Source organism: Oryctolagus cuniculus, chromosome 7 (assembly GCF_964237555.1).
Source record: "Oryctolagus cuniculus chromosome 7, mOryCun1.1, whole genome shotgun sequence".
Lineage (NCBI taxonomy): Eukaryota > Metazoa > Chordata > Mammalia > Lagomorpha > Leporidae > Oryctolagus > Oryctolagus cuniculus.
This window is the reverse complement of record NC_091438.1, coordinates 25,403,901-25,427,168: the sequence shown is the minus strand read 5'-3', so window position 1 is coordinate 25,427,168 and position 23,268 is coordinate 25,403,901. Positions and strand designations below refer to the sequence as shown.

General features: G+C 42.3%; 1 pseudogene; it reads right to left on the bottom strand.

Moving 5' to 3' along the window:
• Positions 1-16,047: 16,047 nt before the first annotated feature.
• Positions 16,048-16,832, bottom strand: LOC138850499 (high mobility group protein B2 pseudogene; annotated as a pseudogene).
• Positions 16,833-23,268: the final 6,436 nt, after the last annotated feature.

Here is a 23,268-nt window from a genome sequence, read left to right as displayed (position 1 = left end):
TATAACTAGTACTCAAACAGTATTTTACACTTTATGTTCTGTGTGCTGCAAACTGATGAAAACTTAATTTAATATAAACTAAATCGATCTTCTGTGTATCAAGATAATTGAAAATGAATCTTGATGTGAATGGAATGGGAGAGGGAGTGGGAGATGGGAGGGGTGCTGGTGGGAGGGAAGTTATGGGTGGGAAAGCCTTTGTAATCCATAAACTGTACTTTGGAAAATTATATTTACTAAATAAAAGTTTAAAAAAATTGAAAAATAAATAATAAATAAAAATGTAGGTAGCAATATTTCTTGCTTCTCTTACTGTTCCTGGATTGGATTATAGCATACATTAATAAACCTTTTTTTAAAAGATTTATTTATTTATTTGAAAGACAGAATTATAGAGAGAGACACATAAATAAACAGAGATGTTCTGTCTGCTGTTTTACTCCCCAAGTGGCTGCAAGCTTCTGGAGCTGGGCTAATCCAAAGCCCAGTGCTTCTTCCAGGTCTCCCACATGGATTCAGGGTCCCAAGTATTTGTGCACTGCAGGTGGTGGCTTTACCTTATATGCCACAGCACCAGCCACAGCCTATTCATTTTAAATTAATAACTAAAGATTATCTGCTGTTCAGCTCCAGGCTTTGGCTTGGCCCAGCCTGTGCTGTTGTGGACATTTGGGGAGCGAACCAGAGGTTGAAAGATCTCTCTTCTTATGTCTCTCCCTCTCTAACGTTGCCTTTCAAATAAATAAATGTGGTTTTCTACACATGAGCACTCACTATTTTATATACCATTTAACAATTCAAACATCACTTCAGGTTCAGCAATACACAACAATAGCATGGATGATTCTACATAATAAACATGTTACATTAGTTTGGACTTAAAACCTAGAACTAAAACCATGTGGTAACATGGTTGGATTTAAGGAAAGATGTAGAGCTAGGTAGCTAAGGCCACAGAATCCCAGACCTATTGATTTTAAGTGAGTCTAGAACAACAGCATTCCATTGCATTATCTTCCATCTCAGAGTCCTGCTTTTCCAGTGAGACCCACCCCACTCAGACCACGTATTTCCTGCCTGTGTCTTCACGGTGGTGGAAGCTGTTCTGATACAGGCATCTCCTGGATAGTCACCAGCTTCCTGATTTACTACCTGAACTGGAATCAACAGTTGTGAGGGATGTTTCCCAAACACCCAGGCTGAATTGAATGTTCGTCTCTGGCAGTCAAAAACTTCTGCCTTAGGAAACAGAACATGTCCTCTACTCTGGGGCTCCTTTTTCTTCTCATGGGGTTCTGTGGTGATCTGTGGTTTTCAACACAAATCCTGGTAGCATTCTGACTCAAAAGAAAGACCCAGGATAAGAGTTCTTTCTGGGGGCTGGTGCTGTGGCATAGCAAGTTACACTGCTGCCTGCAGCACTAACATCCCACATGGATGCCAGTTTGACTCCCAGCTGCTCTACTTCTTCCCCAGCTCCTTGCTGGGTAAAGCAGCAGAGAATGGCCCAAGCGCTTGGTCCTCTGCCCCCACATGGGAGACCTGGAGGAAGCTGCTGGCTTCAGCCTGGCCCAGCCCTGGCCATTGTGGCCACTGAGGGAGTGAACCAGCAGATGGACCTCTGTCTTTCCCTCTCTTTTTCTCTCTGTAACTATGCCTTGGAAATAAATACAACTTCAAAAAATTATTCTCCATCAAGTAATACACCCTTTTCCAGGCAGTTGTAAAGCTGGGAGTCATAGCTTCTTTTATATTTTGGATAATAAGAGTTTTGGTTTGAAAGCATGTTCATCTGAAACAAAGATCACTCATTATCCTTTGTTAGAGAAGGGGGCTCTGCTCTTTGAAAGTGAAAATTAGAAGCGGTAATGTGTGATGAGCTCCACCTGCCAGGTCTGGGGATACTTATTTGAAAGACAGGGCACCAGGAGAGGAAGCTTTTCAGATTCCCTGGCCCTTGGTTTAGTCTTATGTCTTTACTTCTTTTGTTGCTTCTTGATGTCAAGAGTGTACTCTCTATGCTGAAATAAGGAATTGTGTCTTACCTCTATTGGGCCTTTTTCTAAGAAGAGTGTATATATTTTTCTTGCATATAAGGATGGCTTCTGGGGTGGGTGGATCTTTTTTGGAAGTTTTCACAAGCCAGCCAGTAGCCTATATTTTCTTCACAGAATTCAGTTTTTAGAAAAGCCTCCAATACAGCCAGAGCATCTGTAGGTAGGGAAGAGAAGGTAGAAAAATAAAAAGAAACATGAGGAATATGAGGAAGCTAATGATCAAATAAACCCTTGTACTTTTCTAGTACTAGGATTAGCTATTTTCTAGTTTTTACTCAATCCTGTAATCCTGCGGATTTAGCTCTTTAAAGACAAAGATGCCTGTAGGCAAAATACTTAAGTTGGTTCCATACTACTAAAACAGAAATACTTCAGTTTGCTTTAGTGCCAAAAATGTATTTACAGGAGAGGCATAAATCCTCAGGGAACTAAGTCTCTTGCAAACACTGCATGCAATGAAAAGCATCCTCAGCCTCAACCAAGAGCACTGCCATTGCAGAGCTGAAGGCTGATTTATCTTCCCCACCTGGTGTGAATATGCTGCAAAATAAGCGGAGATAAACAGACCTTCTAGGTTAAGTCGAATTCTCCCTGGTGAGCTGCTCATTTGAGGACACAGCCTTTCTGCACTCTTGTGATACTTCCAATGGATTCAATTCAAGTCTAATTCACAATTGCTGGCCAGCAGCTCCTGGAATGCTTCTGACCACAACAGTGCTTCCTTCGGGGAAGGTCTGCAAGAGCAGTTCTCTAATGAGTTGTGCTCAGAGCAGTTCCCCTCCCAGCTCAGCAGTGAGCTCTTCAGATTGCAAACACAGGAATCTCAACTTACTTGATGAAAGCTTGCTACCTGCTTTTCTTGCCAATTGTGGCCTTCCCAGGAATGGTGGAGTTTTGCCATAGGTAGCTCAACCCGGTCTTCAATATTCTTAATCTTAAAAAAAAAGACAATTCACTAAGTGGTCATCCTTGAATACCCTACTGAGCCTGAATGCATTTTTACCAAATAAAGTCACCCAATAGCTATAAACCAAAAGCCAACAACAGGCTTACCCACCTAATATTACACTCAGCCCCGAAGTACTGAGCAGTTTCATCAGTTCCTCAGAATGTAACTACACTGTGAGGACTAAAGATAGGACTGCCCAAATTTTAATTATCAATACACTGCACAGCTAATAAAGCAGATGCTGTCTCTGGCCCACAAAAGGAGACAATTTCCCTGCAAGGTTAACCGCAATCGGGAGACATTTTGCACCTGATGGAACCCGCAGCGGGACTGCCTTGAGCCAGCTCCTCTCCTTTCCTTTCCACCTTTGGTCCTGGATGGGCCAGCGACCATGCACAGGAGGTGCCACCGGTCACCCGTGTCCCCCTGTCCACCTGCAATGCTCCTGGTAGGAAGATGCTGCAGAACCATGATTTGTCCCATGATTGTCACTGTGTGAGATCAGCCCATCATGAGAAAATGACCATGGATTCAAATGAGATATCAACCGCAGAAGCACTTCCCCCAGCATCAGTGCAGGAGGGTGGATGATGGAAGGCACAGCATGGCCAGGATCTCTAGGGACCCTGCAGGACTCTGCTGCCCTGGATGCCTACAGCAGGCAGCTGCATGAGGGCCCAGTGTGCCAACAGCACCCTCCTACCAAACCCTTCCCCCTGTCTGCCCATGCAGACCACACAGATGCTGTATCAGTGAGTAAATCAGCACCGCACACTTGGTTTTCCTAATGAGACTCGGCCTTCATTACTTCCCCAAGTGCAGCACGTGCTGCAAGCCTCAGCCAGCAGGGCTGGTGGGAGAGGTGGGCGGTTGCACTCACCAGGACTGTCTCTTCTTCTCCGGCCCTTCCTGACTCTCAGGCCACCACCTGCATTCTGGCCCCAAGGTATGAAATGGGAAGGCCAAGAACCTAACACGACCCATGTCACCGGCACACACCGCAACTACCAGCTGCCCACCAATGACCACTGCCTTTATAGCCAGCCTGGCATGGGGCGGGTCTGGCAGCACTGGTCCTGCCCCAGGGCAGGGAGGATTGGCCTGAGGTTCCCCGCTGGGTGGAGCCTGAGCTGCCCTGCAGCAGATTCTGGAAGCAAGAGAGCTGCTGATGGCTGAGGCCCTGGCTCAGAGCACACTTAGTGAGACCCCATGCCCTGCAAGGGCGCTGGGGCCCTGGACTTTCCCAGGCTGCAGTCCTAGGGTGGAGGCTGGCTCGGCCTCCTTCCCCAGCCCTGCCCACAGGTGGAGTGGGGTTCCCACGGGGGCATCTTCCTTCGTGGGAGCATGGGTGAACCCCAAATGTCGCGACTCCCAGTGCCGAGTGCTGGCCCGCAGCCTTCCGGGAGGGAGTAGGATACAGAGACTTTGTGGGGAGGTGACACTTGAGCTGGGCCTGTATTTTGGGTTAGCTCTGGATGCACAACCCAGTGTGCCTGGAACTGTGGGTCTGCTGCAGGCCTCCTGGAGGCTCTGGAAGCCAGGTGTCCTGGTTGCAAGGGCAGGAGGGTGGGAGGTCAAGGCGCTGAGCTCCTGCTGGGTGCACCAGGCACTTTGGAGCTGTTCAGAGTAAGGAGTTGAGGTCACCTCCTGAACCACTCCTGGTCCCAAACTCCTGATTTGGGATTTGCCAGAACCCTGAAGTAGGGGTGTGGTGGGGGTGGTAGTGGTTGGCTTCAATGCACTGTATTTGTGAATTCTTCAAACACAGCTTCTCCCTACTCCTGCAGGCTTTCAGGTGATTGACGAGGACAGAGTCCCTCAGCTGCAAAGTGACTGAAGTTTGGAAACTACGTCCAGAACTTCACAGTGTGTATTCAGCTGCTCATCCTTGAGGCCTGCAGGTGGACAGCAAGAGCCACAGTAAGATATTAACTACTGTAGATATTCTCCTTTCTTTCCGGTAGACCCACCAAAAGAGAATGGGAGATGAGTACTTGAACATTGGAACCAGTCAGCATGCTAGGGTGAGCTGCCGGTACTTGGAGCTCAGGAGTGGACATGGAGAGCAAAACATGCATTGTTACTAAAGAGGACAGTTAGGCATTTTACTGTGAAAAGGGAAATCACTTAGAAGTGAGCAAGACACCTTAAGAAAAGGTCTATATATTTATTTTTGTTTATTTGCAAGGCAGAGAGAGCCCTTCCATTTACTGCTCATTCCTCAAATGTCTGCACCAACCAGAGCTGGTTCAGGCTGAAGCCAGGAACTCAGTGTGGGTCTCCCACACAGGTGGCAGGGACTCAAGTACTTGAGCCATCAGCTGCAGCCTCCCAGGGTTCTGTTAGCAGGAAGCCAGAAGCAGAAGCAGGGCTAGTGCTTGAGCCCTGGGCATTCTGACTGGGATGTGGAAGGCTTTACCACTATGCCAAACACATGCTCCAGTAAGGTGTTTCAACACGTTTGCAAAAAGTAAGAATGTGGTTTTAAATATATGCTCTTCATCTTAAAAATTTGCATAATCTTATATTCAGTTTCATATGATTCAATACTTACTATTAAATACAAGTAACATTTAGACACATGCTTTACTCACCAATACAAACCTCAGTAATTTTTTCACTTAGAACCTTGAATATTAGCATTCATTCAGACTGAAGTTCACTCATAAGCTGGGAATTCTGACAAAGAGACAGTAGGGAAAAAAAATCTAGATGTGTATCTGATACCTAATAAGATTCTGAACCTGATTGACAAAATCTGAGTAACTGTTCAGAGAGTCACTTCATACCTCTCCCCTCTGTAATGAGAAGACTGTGTCCTTTGGCCACTTTCACATGATGTTATGTAAATCTTACCTGAAAAGCCTTTTATAAATTCTGAAGTACCATACAGAAGCATATTATGCATTTCCATATGTGTGAAAAAAGGCAATGTCAAAGGCATAGCTATTCCAGAGAGAAGTTAGGAGGATTAGCTCAGTTTGTAAGTGTGTAAGTACCATTAAATATCAACATATTTGAAATAGATTTATAGAGTGTGGAGTTCATGATAGATATTTAATAAATGCACTCTGGATAATAAGCAAATATCAGAAATAATGCCACACCCATCAGTGTTTAAACTCTTCAGACAGCTCCATGCCAGGGAAGGGCAGTGATCCCTGTAAATTAACAAAAATCAATCTGTGTATACCCATGGAAGCCACTGGTTTATATGCAGCCTATACTAGAGGTTTTTGTGTTTAGTTAAATTACTTGATTTTTTAATGAATGCTTTCAGACTCATACCTGATGCTGAGTGGCAGACAATTTTTTCTGAAAAGTATGTTGTTGAGAAATATAAATATAAACCAGTTTATAATTTTTGTGTCTGAATATTTTTATGCATTGAGACAATACCTGCAATAATCAGAAGACTTCTCCTCAAAAAGTTGCTACATTGATGCATTTTCATTTATTTATGTAATGTATGTTTGGGTAAAAGGAAGAGAGAGAGAAAGAGAGAGAGAGAGAGAGAGAGATCTATCTTTCATCTGCTGGCTCACTTCCAGATGGCCACAATAGCTGGGGTGAGCCAGGCCGAAGCCAGGACCCTGGAAGTCTGCCCCAGTCCCCCATGGGGGTGCAGGAACCCAAACTCTTGGGCAATCTTTGCTGCTTTCCCAAGCAAAGAGCTGGACAAGAAGTGAAGGAGGTGAGTCTCAAAGCAGTGCCATAAGGCATGCTGCTGTTGCAGTTGGCAACTTACTCCTTTGTGCCACAATGCTGGCCCTGGATTGATGACATATTTAAGTGCTGTCACTGGCTTTTGGCTAAATAGGATGACTTAACGTGTTTTCCACTCTGTGGAAGAGGAACAAATAAGGCAGTTGGTTGTAAAAGTTGCCCATGGAAACCACAGCCTGAGAAAGATGAATCAACTCACCTTGCATTTTCCACGTTGCATCTACACCACCCTTTTCTGGACAAACATCTGATTGTATGCCCTTGTGATGGAGGTTCTCAGGGTGCTGGAACATTTGTAATTTTTTAAAAATATAGATTAAGAAGAAGGCAAATACACAAAAAATTACAAACTTCTGCCAATACCAAGAAGAGATTATTGAGAGTAAAAGGTCACCTGTTGGAGCTTGCACTGTGGCACATCAGGTTAAAGCCCTGGCCTGAAATACAGGCATCCCATATGAGTCCTGGTAGAGTCCCAGCTGCTCCACTTCCAGTCCAGCCTCCTGCTAATGCACCTGGGAAAACAGTAGAGGATGGCCCAAGTCCTTGGGCCCTTTTGCTCATGTGGGAGACCCAGAAAAAGCTCCTGGCTCCTGGCTTCCGATCATCTCACTCTCTACCTCTCTATATAACTTTTTCAAATGAATAAAATATTTTTTTTAAAAAAGGTATCCTGCCATACTTCTTTCTTCCCTGTTAATTCCTAGGAATTAAAAATTGTTATGGGGCCAGCATGTGGCAAAATGGGTTATAGCAACACCTGCAACACTAGCATCCTCTATGGGCACCATTGCATGTTCTACTTCTGATGCAGGTCTCTGAAAACATACTGGGAAAGCAGTAGAATATGGTAGAAATCCTTGAGTCTTGCACCCAAGCGAGAGACCTGGATGAAATTTCCCTGACCACTGGCTTTTTCTTTTAAAGATTTGTTTATTTATTTGAAAGAGTTACAAACACCCACTCACACACACACACTCACACACGCACACGCACACACACACACACACACAGATAGAGAGAGAGGTCTTCCATATGATGGTTTACTCCCCAGCTGGTTGCAATGGCTGGAGCTGCGCTGATCTGAAGCCAGGAGCTAAGAGCTTCAAGTTCTCCCATGCATGTGCATGGGCCCAAGCACTTGGGCCATTTTCTACTGCTTTCCCAGGCCATAGCAAGGAGCTGGATCAGAAGTGGAGCAGCAAGGCCTCAAACCAGTTCCCATATGGGATGCCCATAATGTTTTCTTTAATTGGAGAAATGTTCCTTTGATAGAATGAGCGTATGACCCCACAATATTCTCTACTTACTCATAATAGGGTCTGAGATGTAAAAGTCATGATTAATTTCTTAGAAGAAAATTTACATACCCAGAAGCAAAGAGAGAAAATTAACCTTTTGTTTTTCTCATGAATGAATCAGAGTTTCAAAACTAATACTTAACTTGTATTTTAGAGGAGTTAATGACTTAACCATCTCCTCTATTAGAAATACTATGTTGTGGCCAGTGCTGTGGCACAGCGGGTTAAAGCACTGGCCTGAAGTGCCAGCATCCCATATGGGCTCTGGTTCTAATCCTGGCTGCTCCTCTTCTGATCCAGCTCTCTGCTATGGCCTGGAAAAGCAATAGATGGCCCAAGTCTTTGGGCTGTTCTGAGGCTCTTAGCGTAGTGAAGATATCTTAGATTCTCATTAGTGAAATCTTTAGAAATGTCAGGAAGCATGTAACTTTCTTTAATGATCTGAAACAGAGATGAGATCCATAAGGGCAGAACTGCTCAGCAGCCACACTGCAGGAATATGTATCTTTCTGATGATATCTTCATCTGCTTCTTGCAGTTGCAGCCAGTCTATGAGCTCTTGGTCTGTTTTCTGCCCTTGGGAGGGCCTAGGTTGCTCTATATTGTCTGTAGGGATTCAAAATTTGTTGTATATAAGTGTCTAATCATAAAATTTCCAAAGTGACAAGCTGGATGTAATAAACTATTCCAGACTGCAAAAAAACAAACAAACAAACAAAAAAAAACAAGAAAATACAAACATGGTGTACTGTCTATAAAGTACAGCGGTAAATCTCTATTATAGAGATACACATGTCTACACAATTCTCTGTTTCTTTCCCTCTGAAAGTCTACATTCAGCTCTCGATGGTATGATTACTTAGGAATAGATTTCATATACTTACTTTCATAATCAGTGAACTCGGAATTATTATTGTAGTATTGAGGATTGTACTGACTAAAACACTATGTTTATTCCATGTTAAATAACATCATCGTATCTTTGGATTCCATTTGTCCTGCTACTGATGTATTCACAGGAGAGGGGAGGTGGGAGGAAAACCCAAGATCCATCGGGGTGGAGGAGGAATGTCAGAGGCTGTGGTTCTATTGTACTAAAGCTTGGGTTCTGGAAGAACACATTAATGGACCCAGATGGTTTGAAGCTAACTGAGGGCCTATGTTCTGTACACTTGTCTGTGGTACTGCATTTTCATTTATGTAAAATGTATTTCCTTCAAGTAATATATTAATTTGGATGAAAATGAAAATGTTAAGGAATGTTCAGAATGGGTCTGTTTAACCCTCATTGGCTTTGTTTTTAGGCACTTAACTCAGAAAAGAAAAGATAGAAAAATACATTTTGGGTTCTCTTCATCTGTACCATGGCACTCTTTGGTTAAGATTTGTCATTTTGTCATATTTGATTCTCTAGACTCCCTGAAAAATCCCCTACTTCATTAGATGGAGTCCGTGTCTCACCATGGCAGTGAAAAGTTTAAAATGTTCCAGCTTTGCATTTAGCTAGGCTGTGGACACATGCCATGGCACTTGCCAGCCAATTGTGTCAGGGGCATCATCTGAATCAGAATTACTTGCATGAAAAAAAGGAGTTGCAGATTCTTCCAGTGAAAGTGGAGAGGAGCAGGAGCTGCAGAACATTGCCAGGGGTGAGTGTGCCATAGGATGCCATGTGGTGGCTGGTGTCTGGGGTGCTGGTTCTGCAGAAGATAGGGCTTATGGGGGCTGGTGCTGTGGTGTAGCAGGTAAGGCTGCCTCCTGCAGTGCCAGCATCCCATATGGTCACCGGTTGGAGTCCCGCCTGCTCCACTTCCAATCCAGGTGTGCTGTGGCCTGAGAAAGCAGTAGAAGATGGCCCACGTCCTTGGACCCCTGAACCCACATGGGACACCTGGAAGAAGCTCCTAGCTCCTGGCTTTGGATCAGCTCAGCTCTGGCCATTGCATCCAATTGGGGAGTAAACCAGCAGATGGAAGATTCTCTCTCTCTCTCTCTCTCTCTCTCTCTCTCTGCCTCTCCTCTTTCTGTAATTCTGACTTTCAAATAAATAAATCTTTTTTTTTAAAGAGCTTATGCTTAAGGGTAGTGTTCATGGAAAATGTGTGGGACATTTTTCAGCAAGATTTTGGATGAATTTTCCAACCCCTGAACCTCCTAGAGTTTGGAATAGACTTCTAATGCGTAACTTCCTCTTATGCTTAATTAGGTTTTTGTTTTGAATTGTTTTTGATGAAACAGCAAGGAATTCTGAGTTATAGACTTCCTATTTCAGAGACAGGAGAACACTGATGCCTGCATTATAATTAAATAATGCCTATCACCCTTTCTTAAGCAACAAATGATCACAGATTCTCTCTTTGCTGCTAAGTAATGAGCATGGTGATTCTTCCCACCGTAACCACCTTCCCACCTACACTCCCTCCCCTCTTCCTCCTTCCTCTCCTATTGACATGGAATGCCTTACATAGCTAGGGTGAACATTTAACCCGCTGGCCCTAGGTGTTCATACACTTCAACTCTGTGTGATTATTCATATGCCCTTTTTATGACAAGGCTTATGTCAGAATGACAAATTATATATTCACCTAATACTGAGAGTCATCAAATTGATTTCAATTTTCTTCTCTATTAGGCAGTTCTTGAGGGGCAGAAATATTTATTTTGTATATCATGTATTTATTCAACTAAAAGACTGACTGTCAAGATGCTGAGTTTTAGTGTCAAAGCAAATATGTTTCTAGACCCCATGAAGTTTAGTCTGGCAAGAAAGAGCCATCTACCCAAAGAATATTGTTTAACAGAGTAAATGCTGGTGTGAAGTCAGTGGATAAAGATTGAAGCATTCTTAATCTAGCACCAACTCTAATCCCATGATCTCTAATTGAGAGAAGTAATCAGAAACACAGAACTCCATGTTATCCATTTATCTCTTTGAATTTTTGCTTAAAAAATAAAACATATCAAACAACACAGAAATACCCAGGAGTGCATAATATTTATATACTATCTTGATATTAAAAATAAGAAAAAATAACCATGAAATAATAGCAACTTTGGATCTCCTTTGTTTTCCAGACAAGTTATAATCCTATGTGGTTCTTTACAGTAAATTATTACAGTAAGTTACAGTACATCATTACAGTAAATTATTACAGTAAATAATTACAGTAAATTATTTTTGTAGGTACACTTCATCTCTCTCACATTTTTCCTTTTGAGAAATCAGATTTTAAAAACTGAGACCCAAGAGAAAAGAAAGATTTTTAAGCTAGTGTTATATGTTGATTGGCTCTCTAAAAAAGATTTATTTATTTATTTGAAAGTCAGAGTTACACAGAATAGAAGGGGGGAGAGAGAGAGACAGAGAGAGAGAGAGAGAGAGAGAGACATCTTCCATCTTTTGGTTCACCCACCAATTGGTCACAATGGCTGGAGCTGTACTGATCCAATGCCAGCAGCCAGGAGCTTCTTCTGGGTCTCCCACACAGATGCAGCTGCCCAAGGACTTGGGCCATCTTCCACCGCTGTCCCTGGCCATAGCAGAGAGTTGGATTGAAAGCAGAGTAGCCGGGACACAACCTCCACCCATATGGAATGTCAATGCTTTACCTGCTATGCCACAGTGCTGGCCCCTTGATTGGCCTTTAACTTAGACTTTTTTATGATATTAAAAAACACCATGCTTTTCTAAGCTCTTTCCATTCAGTTTCCACTTTGTAAACTCCAGATAATACTGTCCCCAGAATTAATCTAAGGTATAAATGATATGATATAAGACATTTAACCCCTTAACCTGTCTCCTTGAATACTCAGCTATGTTAGCTCTGTGTCCATTCTTCTGTCTCTGTACTAGATGAATAAAAAGACAGTGTAAAATGATTTGAAAAGAATATAAGGGGTCGGCGCTGTGGTGCTGCTGCCAATTGGGGAGTGAACCAGCAGATGGAAAACCTCTCTCTCTCTGTCTGTCTCTGCCTCTCCTTCTCTGTAACTCTGACTTCCAAATAAATAAATAAATCTTAAAAGAACTATAAACATCAATAAAACACAAATGAAAATTGTATTCTCAAAACTGGATATTAAACCATGCCTTCTACACCTCTGTTAAAAGTTACATTCTATCATAGTCATTTATGATTTCTAGGGCCAAAGTAGTAAATAAGATTTTTCTGGAAGAGACAGAGGTTATGAGGGAGCCAGGATTTGGGGTCAGTTAGCAGCAGTGAGTGTCACTCTTTCACATTTGATTCAGGAAAGTAAGAAAGCTACTGATCCCTGAGATTTTGGTGGGGGGAAGGAAAGGAAGGAGGGACTGAATAAAAGCAAAGGCCCTCTGGTTGTGGGCACCCACCCCTGACTGCAACCTTTGGGGAGGGTCAGCTGGTGTCTCTAGGGATGCTGCAGCCTGGACTCCATTTCCCAGAGTTCCCAGGAGCTCAGCTGTATTCTGCCTTCTGAATGCCTGTGCACATGCATGTGCTACTGCCATTCCCTGGGGCCTGAGTTGGACCAGAGGGAGTTCATTCCCTGATCAGGGTCAGCCCTGGGGGCTGTGCTGCTCCTTCTCTGGCATTTACTGCATCTCCTGCTCTGCACGTGTGATCCCAGGCAGTTTCTGAGTGCTCACCCGGAGCCTGCCTCCTGCTGCTTCTTCCCTCTTCATTGTCCACCTGTGGGTCCCACTTACCAGGGAGTCTCTTCCCGCCACTCCCCGAATTGCTCCCCCGCGTGTCCAGAAGAAAGGGTACCTGCTCCAGGGACTTTCTGCTGCAGGTTTGGCATGCAGGAAGGGGCGGGGACACATGTGGGAGAAGGGTGGTTGCCAGGGTGCCATCGATCATTGCAGCTTCTCCCGAGGTCAGGGCTGGGACCCGGGCTGTTCTGTCTCCCACCTCCACTTCCCAGGCTCCCAGTGCCCGGAATCTCTCCTGCAGAACCTCACCCAAACTGTTCCTAATGTGCTTTATTTAGTGGTTACAGGAGAGAGGGGGCAGCATTCTGGGAACATGCACATGCAGGGAAGGAAGGCAGAAAGACTCCCGCTCTCCACAGTTAAATAAGCTGGGTTCCCACTGTGGGTGGTCTCAGAATGCAGTCTGGCCAGGCCTCTTGATGTTTCCTGGGCTGGTTTCTGCAGGGTGGGGCTGGGTGGCCTTGAGCAGGGAGCCTGGGGCAGCAGAGGGGTGGGAAGGAGGATCTGACTAGGATCTGCCCCACTGCTCTCATCCTGCACCTCATCTTCCTGGTGGGGAGCAGTGTGAAGCGTGAATAGCTGCTTTGTGCATTGATCCCTCTCAAGTATTAATTATCAGATTTTTCCAATGTGGAATTTGAAGCTGTTCCAGAAACCTGGGGTGGGAAAACTCCCTTCTTTCAAACAGGCACAGAGACAGTGGAGGATCCAAGGAGTTTCTATTAATGGCCCTAGGCTCAGCTGGAATGATTTCCTGAGAATTGAGCATCAAATTCAAGTTTCTTAGCTGTTACAGCATTGGTGGGTTTAAATGGCAGCCTACATGACTTAGGTCCACATTTTCAATGGTCAGTGGGTCCAGTATATTTGTAAAAGAGATGCCAGGGACAGATTTATTAGGATAGATTTATGACTGGAGTTTACAGAAGCAGAACTTAGGACATCTTCCCTCCCTAGATAAGATTTCAGTGGGCAGCTGTTTCACTCATTAATTGTGAGCATCCACTTTTAAAGGTTTGTGTTGGATGGGGTCCACTTCTCTTTCTTTGATGATGTATTTGGCTGCTTTTCATTTTCTGTCTTCAGCTATTTCTTCTCCTGTTAGCAAGGCTGTCAACTGTTTTTACCTGCCGCTGATCCCTTTGCAAAGTGAGAAGGGAACTAAAATTAATGCAAGTCTACTGTGTTGTCAATAACTGGAGCTACTTTTTTAAAGATTTATTTATTCATTTGAAAGAGTTACACAGAGAGAGGAGAGAGAGAGAAAGTGAGAGAGACGTCTTCCATCCGATGGTTCCCTCTCCAATTGGCAGCAACAGCTGGAGCTGTGCCAGTCTGAAGCCAGGAGCTTCTTCTGGGATGAAGCTGTTTTTTAAAATAATTATTTATTTATTTGAAAGGCAGAGTTACAGAGTGGTAGAAGCAGAGATGGATGGCTGGAGCTGTTTGGATCCAAAACCAGAAGCCAGGAGCTTTGTCCAGGTCTCATAGGTGGGTGCAGGAGATGAGGGATTTGGGCCATCTTCTACTGTTTTCCCAGGCCACAGCAGAGAGCTGGATGGGAAGTGCAGCAGCCAGGAAACCCAACTGGCACCCACATAGGATGCTGACACTGCAGGCAGTAGCTTTACCCACTATGCAACAGTGCTGCCCACTAACTGGAGCTCTTTTAATCTGAGTTTGCATAAAGTGTTGAATTACAACATCATAAATACAGATAAGCAACATCTTTTTCTCTGCCCAGTACTTTATAGTTACCCAGTGATCCACTGAGAATCTTACATTCCACACTGTGTAATTAAGAAGGCCAGTTACTTGTCTTATTTTGGGTTCTGTGTTTAAACCCATGACATTTTTGAAATGGGAGGATATTAGTTCTACAATTTCATAGAGACTGGTCTGTGGAAGCATCAATAGAAGTTATAACTGTGAGAGTGGTAAGAAAGAAGAGGGGAAGAAATAAGTGCCCCTTACCCCCCACAGAGATGTCCACAAATGGAGTAGAAGATGTGCCCTTGAAAACTATGGCTGACTTTCTGGGACAAACTGTGTTTGAGTGCTTCACATGTTCTGATAGAAAGGTGTTGCCACCTGGTTATTAGTATATTTATTTAGTTAGTTTTTAAAGATTTATTTATTTGAAAATCAGAGCTACACAGAGAGAGAAGGCGAGACAAAGAGAGAGAGAGAGAGAGGTCTTCCATCAGGTTCATTTCCCCAATGGCTTCATCATTGTGAACTTTGCTCAGTTCCTGACCTATACCTTTCCTTTAACCTAGTACTTTGCCATGTAGTAGCCCATGAAAACTGCAGACTGCATAAATGAGTGAATACTTGGAGGGTTGTGATTTCTTAGAGGAACATCATGAAACAGAAGGAATAAAACAAAACAAAAGTATCCTCCGTATATAGAAGGTATACTGTTTTTGCAAGCTACAGAGAAGAGGAAGAAGAAGGAAAGTAGTGAGACTGGAAAGTTTGTGGCAAAGGTAATAGGCACTGGTCAAGAATTCAACAAGCCCATTAGGAAAGTATTAAGGATTCTTTACTTCCATGTAGACTCTACCCTCTAATGGTGAACAGAGTCCTCTAAACCCACTTGTTGCACAAATGAAAACCCAAGCATTGTCTTCTCCTACAGATGGAGTCTGCTATTGGTTTTGATTTACATTTCGCTAATGGCTAGTGATATTGGGCATGTTCATCTATGTCTTGACCATTGAGATTTCTTCTTCTGAGAAACATCTATTCTGATCATTGCCCATTTCTTAAGTGTACATTTTGCTTCTTGTTTGGAGTTTTTCCAGTTCTATATATGTATGTTCTGGCTATCAATCTTTTGTCATATTCAGAGTTTTCAGTGTTACCTGCCATTCTGTCCATTGTATCTTCACTCTGTTGATTACTTTGTTGTGAAGATGTATCTTAATTTGATATGCTCAAATTTGTATATTTCATTTTTGTTACTTGTGCTTTTGGAATCTTATGCAAACTGTTGTCTATGCTAATGTTTTACAGTTTCTCATATGTTTACTTAGGTTTTGGGTTTTTTTTTAACATACATAATTTTATTACAAAATTTAAAAAAAAAACACAGAATGCAACATCCTAACAAAAAATCCAAATTTACAAATGATACTAATTCCTACAACTTTGCTGTGCTACCATACACAAGTCAAGAAATTAAAGAAAGCATTAAATATTTAGGAACATTCAACATCAGAAGCTTTAAAATCTAACTGTATGTAGTAGCCCCTCAAAAAGCTACAACCTGCATTTTTTAAAAAAACTATTTTCTCTACAAAGAATCTTATCAGCTATACAAAAATCTGTACAGTTTTTTTATACTGAAGCTAATATTGAGCTGCACTTGAATTCACATTCTTAGCAAAACAACTGCCTGAGCACACACGCACACTCCACACTCATCATTACAGGATAGCCATTTATTCTTCATCTTCATCCTCTTCCTCATCCTCTTCAACTTCTTCCTCTTCCTCATCCTCTTCATCTTCTTCCTCTTCTTCTTCTTCCTCCTCATCTTCAGGTTCATTCTTCTTCTTTGATCCTGTGGGCCTACCAGGGCCCTTCTTTCCCGCTTCACTTTTGCCCTTGGCACGGTATGCAGCAATATCCTTTTCATATTTCTCCTTTAGCTTAGCTGCTTTCTGTTCATATGGTTGTTTATCTTTGGCTGACTGTTCAGACCACATCTCACCCAATTTTTTTGCAGTGTCCCCAATGGACAGGCCAGGGTGTTCACTTTTGATCTTTGGGCGATGTTCAGAGCAAAAGAGAAAGAAGGCAGATGGTGGTCTTTTAGGAGCATTGGGATCCTTTTTCTTTCCCTTCTTATCACCCTTGGGAGGAACGTAATTTTTCATCTCCCTGTCATAACGAGCTTTATCACTTTTTGCCATATCTTCAAACTTGGAATTTTCCTTTGCAGACATGGTCTTCCATCTCTCCGAGCATTTCTTAGAGAATTCCACGAAATTGACCGAAGAGTCAGGGTGTTTCCTCTTGTGCTCTTCCCGGCACGTCTGCACAAAGAAGGCATAGGAGGACATTTTGCCCCTCGGCTTGTTAGGGTCTCCTTTACCCATGAGGACGGAATGGCGGCCACCTGGTGGGAGTTGTTCCTCAGACTCCCGCAGAGCGGCTGGATCTGACGGCGTCGCTTCCTTCCCTCAGCTCCGGCGTGAACTCAGGATGTGAGGGCGATCTGGCTGTGACATCTGTCACCCCATTGATCACCAGGGTTGATTCGGCTGATCTGGCTGGCTAGGCGGGTGTCCCATTCCGCCCTCACTGCTCCATGTGTGTCCCTCCTGAAGCTGTGTGCTCGGTCAAAGAGGACGACCTTCCCCGCTAGAGGAGGACCAGTCTTAGGTCAAGGGTATACGAGTAGCTGCGCTCCCCTGCTAGAACCTCCAAACAAGCTCTCAAGTTTTTGGTTTTATATTTAGACTTTTAATTCACTTTGAGTTGCTTTTACATAGTGTATGAGGTGTTGGGGTATCTTTTCAGGCTCCTACATATGGATAATCACTTTCCTTTAAACCATTTGCTAAAGGGATTCTTCTTTCTCCTGTTTGTTTTATTTCCTTTATTAAATAGGGGTTGGCTGTAGAAAAGTCGGTTTATTTCAGCTGCCTATTTTTTCCATTGAACTATGTGTCTGTTTTTCCAACAGTGCTAACACTGCTTCTATTTTTTTAAGATTTATTTATTTATTTGAAAGGCCAGATGCTTCTTCCAAGTCTCTCATGTGGGTGCCAGCACCCAAGAACATGGTCCATCTTTCACCAATTTCCCAAGTGCATTAGTAGGGAGCTGGATTGGAAGTAGAGAACCTGGTCTTCTAGCAACAACATATGGGATGCATGAAGAGCAGGACAAGGCATTAACCCACTACACCACAGCATCAAACCCTTCCTTATTTACTTCTGCTGTGATCTTTCATTATTCACTTTTCTACTGCCCCACAACTTGACTCATTCCTGTTTTTTTTTTTTTTTTCTGGGTCCTGGAGGATGGTAGTAGGTTGCTTCTGGGATATCTTTTTTATGTTAGTAGATACTTGGTAATCTAAAATCATAGTTTTTACTTTCTATATTTCTCTGCTAATCACGAGGACCTTCTAGATGACAGCAGAAAATGCTGGCAGAAATGAGGATATATAAATTTGCTAAGAAAATACCACATGGAATTTTACTTCTCAGAGTTGTAGAGGTTGAAAATATCAGATCAAGGTCCTAATACGCTCGATTTTTCCAGAAGCCCTTCTCTGATGTGACAGACACATCTATCATTTGATCTGCTTAAAAGCACTTTCTTCAGGTAGAGTTATGTTGGTGGTTAGCACTTCAGTGTTTGAGTTTTAAGGAGGCACATTTCAGTCCACAACAGCAAAGGGGCCCTGTGGTCTACTTCAATGACAGCCATCTCTGCGGAGGACAGAAAGTTTGAAATCAGCGTTAGGATTTCTCACAGTATTACTGTCAGTGCTATCTCCATCAAATGTGCATTCATGTACACACAAACAAAACTACCTGTACACATAAACACATTCAACAGTGGAAATGCCTGATGGTTGTGTACAGGTAACATCAATATAATATTCCATAAGATGGCCTATTAGCAGACATTAAAAGAGAATTAGAAAGAATGACAACAAAATCTGCAGTTACCTATATTTATGTCTATATGTATGATATTCAGTATTTATAGTTGCTAAAAGATGAATACTGATGTGTGGGAATAAAAGCTAAACCTTACCTTGCAATATTGCAGCCTAGTCTACATGAAAGATGTCTTCCTAAAACCTTTCCCTGGGCCCACTCTGTGGCATAGTAGATTAATATCCACCTGCAGCACCAGCATCCCACATGGGCACCAGTTTGAGTTCCTGCTCCTGCACTTCCAATCCAGCTCTTTGCTAATGGCCCAGGAATGCAGTGGAATATGCCCTGAGTGGTTGGGCCCCTGCACCCATGTGAGAGACCTGGAGGAAGCTGCTGACTCCTGGCTTCTGGCACCTGGCTTCAGATCAGCCCAGCTCCAGCCATTCTGGCCATTTAGGAGTGAACCAGTGGATAGAAGACCTCTCTTTCTCTTCCTCTCTATATCTGTCACTCTGCCTCACAATAAATAAATACATTTTTTTAAAAACCTTTCCCTTTTTAAATTTCTTAATTGTTTTAAAGATTTATTTATTTATTTATTTACAAGTCGAGTTACAGAGAGGAGAGCCAGAGAGAAAGAGAGAGGTCTTCCATCTGATGTTCACTCCCTAATTGATTGCAACTGCCAGAGCTGTGCTGATCTGAACCAGGAGCCAGGAGCTAGTTTCAGGTCTCCCAGATTGGTACAGGGGCCCAAGGACTTGGGCTATCTTCTACTACTTTGCCAGGCCATAGCAGAGAGCAGGATCAGAAGTGGAGCAGCTGAGTATTGAACCGGCCCCCATATGGGATGCTGGCACTTCAGGCCAGGGAGTTAACCTGCTCCACCACAGCACCAGTCCAACATTTTAAATTTCTGATACTCTAAAGTAGCACAGGACTGCATTACATCTAGGAAAGATGTATGTAAAAATTATAAATCTAGTGCATTTTAGCAGAAGTTTCAACAAATACTTCTGATTTTCTCAACATTATGTATAAATAAATGACAGAATGAGTCATTGTCAGATTAATAGAAGGAGTTTGAGAGGATTGTCTCTCTTTCAATTGTGTTGAATAGTTTGAGAAGCATTAGTTCTTTAAAAGACTTGTAGAATTCAATAGTGAGGCTGTCTGATCCTGGACTTTTCTTTCTTGGGAGGTTCTTTATTACTCATCCAATCTCTGTCTTGGTTTTTGATTTGTTTAGCTTTTCTATGTGTCTTCATGACTCAATTTTGGTATATTGTGTATGTCCAGGAATCTGTTGATTTTTCCTCTAGGTTTTCCAATTTGTTAGCCATCACAACAGATGCCCACATGGTATATTGCAGTGCTAATCTGAGTTTTGGGTACTCCACTTCCAAATCAGTTTCATGTTAATATCCCGGGGAAGCAATGGATAATAGCTCCAATTCTTTCCTTCTTGTCATCTAATTTGGAGAACTGTAACCTCAATGGGGACTTGAGAACCTGGTCTTGCACAGTTGTAGCCATATAGAAAGTGAACCAGCAGATGGGAGATCCCTCTGCTTCTCTTTCCTTCTTTCTTTGTCTCTGTGTCTCTCTGCCTTTTTTTTTATCATATTAAAATATTGAATTACTTATTTGAAAGAGTTACAGAGAGAGGGAGAGACAGAAATCTTCCACCACCTAATTCATTTTTGAGATGACTTTAATAGCCAGAGTGTGGCCAGGTTGAAGCCAGGAGCTTTTCCTCCGATGTGCGTGGCAGCATTCCAGCACTTGGGCCAACTTTCCCTGCTTTTTCAGTCCATTGGTAAGGAGCTGGATCTGAAATGGAATAGCTGGTACTTGAACTGGTGCACGTAGAGGATGCCAATGTAACAGATAGCAGCTTTGTCCACTGCACCACAACCACCAGCTCCTCTTTCTGCCTTTCCAATAAATAAATCTTTTGAAAAAGAACTTAAGGTAGTAAAAGTCATCATGACTGAGCAATGGCAAATTTATTGAAGTGATCTATTTTCTTAAAGATCTATTTATGAATTTGAAAGGCAGCACTAGAAAGAGAGAGTGGGAGAGATGGATCTTCCTCCTGGTTTGTTCACTCCTCAAATGGCTGCAATGACTGTGGCTAGGCCAGACTGATATCAGGAGCCAGGGGCTTCTTCCAGGTCTCTCACATGGGTGCAGGAGCCCCAATATTTGAGTCACCCTGTGCTGCTTTTCCAGACACATTAGCAGGGAACTGGATCCGTTTGGAGCATGAATGTCTATGATACTCTCCTTGCAGTTGAAGGATCTAGAATCCATTTCAATTATGGGTGGGCCAAGTACAACAGCTCACAATTGTCCAAGGTTTGGATTAGATGGGTTCTGAGAAATTTTGTTAAAATAGTTTTAATCATAACTCTCAGTTTAAGCTTTTCTTACCAAATTTTCATGTTTGCTGATGTTTATATCTATGGGAAAGTTGGGTCTCTGGATTGCAACCAATGAAAGCATCCAGACTAACAGTAATAAGGTCAACAGTCAGCAGAATGATGTCCAGCTGAACTGAAATAGCTTTTCTTATTTGGTAGAGGGGTTACCTCCTGCATTATACTGACATACTGACATAGACAGTAGATATTGGAGCCTGTCTCTTCTGCCAAATGGAGAATGCGGCATTTTGATCCATCATATATATATTTATATATTATATATTATATTATATATTTCTATACATAATATAGAATTACATATAATTTTCATAAATATATAATATATAATTATATATAAATATTATATATGAATTTATTACATATATATATAATTATTTCTGATCCAGCTCCATACCAATGGATTGAAAAAGCATTGAAAGATGGTCCAAGTGCCTGGGTTGCTGCCACACACATCGGAGGAGAAGCTCCTGGCTTCAACCTGGCCACACTCTGGCTATTGAAGTCATCTCAATAATATATATATATATATAATACATATATAATACTTATAATAAATTATATAATATTATCTGTTTATAATTATTATATATTATATAATATATTATATGATAAAGCATAATATATTTTATATATGAATATATTCATATACATAAATATATATAAATAAATGTAAATATATATATAAAGAATTTATTTACGTATTTGACAGGTGTACTTACAGACAGTGAGAGGAAGAGACAGAGAGAAAGGTCTTCCATATGCTCATTTACTCCCCTAATGACTGCAATGTCTGCAGCTGGGCCAATCTGAGCTAGGAGCTTCCAAGTCTCCCACATTTTGGCAGGGACCAAAGCACTTGGAAGAGCTTCTACTGCTTTCCCAGGCTATTGCAGAGAGCTGGATGGGAAAAGGAGAAATGGGGACCAGAACTGGTGCACATATGGGGTGCCAGCATTGCAGGTAAAGGATTACACCACTGCACCACAGTGCTGGCCCCAGTCTATCCTTTATTAAGGAGATCTCAGTAATCATGTTCAGGTATTGCTGTCCTATATTCATGGCCAAAGTCCTAGCAGACAACATGGTTTGGAGAATCGTAAGCACAAGGTGTGTAGGAGACTTCATTTCTCATACAGCACAGTTAATAACAAGGTTCCAAGAGGGGAAATTACTTGCATCATAGTCTTTGAGAACTAATGGACATCACAGGTGATCTAAAGAATTTAGAGGGTTTGTGAGTCCCTAGAGTGGAAAAGTCACTGGGAGCACAAGGACAGTGCCTAGAGTTTATTTTGATGGATTTTAGCCCCTTTCATTGGAGGGAGGCCCGAAGAAGCTGGACTGATTTGTAAACCTCAGAAGTGTCTTTTCAAGGTGAAGGCAAACTGAGACTGAGGGGTTTTAGGAAAAACTTGGAACAAAATGCATTTGCCACACTTGGTTAAGACACATCATTTATCTACTGATTTTCATCAGATCTGTTAACATTAGGTATAAGGTACAGTGGACATGGTGGATGGCATATAACAATATGATTTTAGTAATATATCATGAGGTGCTTTTATTTTTTACTGAATTTAGCAGGTAAAATTGGGCTACCTAATGGGATGTAGCTGGAATAATCACCTTTTGTTAAATAAATCTGAGGTAATAAATGTTAGTGTATGAAGACATTGAATTTTCTTTTATTGGGACTTCTTGGTTATTTTAATCTGGGATGTGTGAATTCTCATTTTCTCTAGGCAAGTTGTAACTGAAAATCTTTATTTTATTCCTCATCATGTTGGACCAACTCTGCTGCTTCTGGGATTTTTTTAGTACATCTGACATTTGGAAATTTAGACAATAGTATAGTTAAAATGAGATGTACCAAGTATTTATTTTTATTCTGATACATATTTTGGAATTCTTCTAAAATTCCTATTGAGTATGCTTGTTAAATTTAGTTGCATCCCAGGTTAAGACTTATTGGAGGCAGGCGCCATGGCTCAATAAGCTAATCCTCCACCTGCGGTGCAGGCACACCAAGTTCTAGTCCTGCTGGGAGAGCCAGATTCTGTCCCAGTTGCTCCTCTTCCAGTCCAGCTCTCTGCTATGGCCCAGGAGTGCAATGGAGGATGGACAAAGTGCTTGGGCCCTGTACCTGCATGGGAGACCAGGAGGAAGCACTTGGCTCCTGGCTTTGGATCAGTGCAATGTGCCAGCCACAGCACACTGGCCGCAGCGGTCACTAGGGGGTAAACCAACAGAAAAAGGAAGACCTTTCTCTCTGTCTCTCTCACTGTCCACTCTGCCTGTCAAAATAAAAAATAATTTTTGTAAAAAGACTTATTGGAGTCACTCTAGTGATTATACCCATGAAACTTTGTTAATAAATGCAAATAGAACCTGGGAAAATTGATGTATATGTTATGCTGTAGAGACTTAAGATTGAACATCTTTTTTTTTAATCTTTTTTAATTATATAA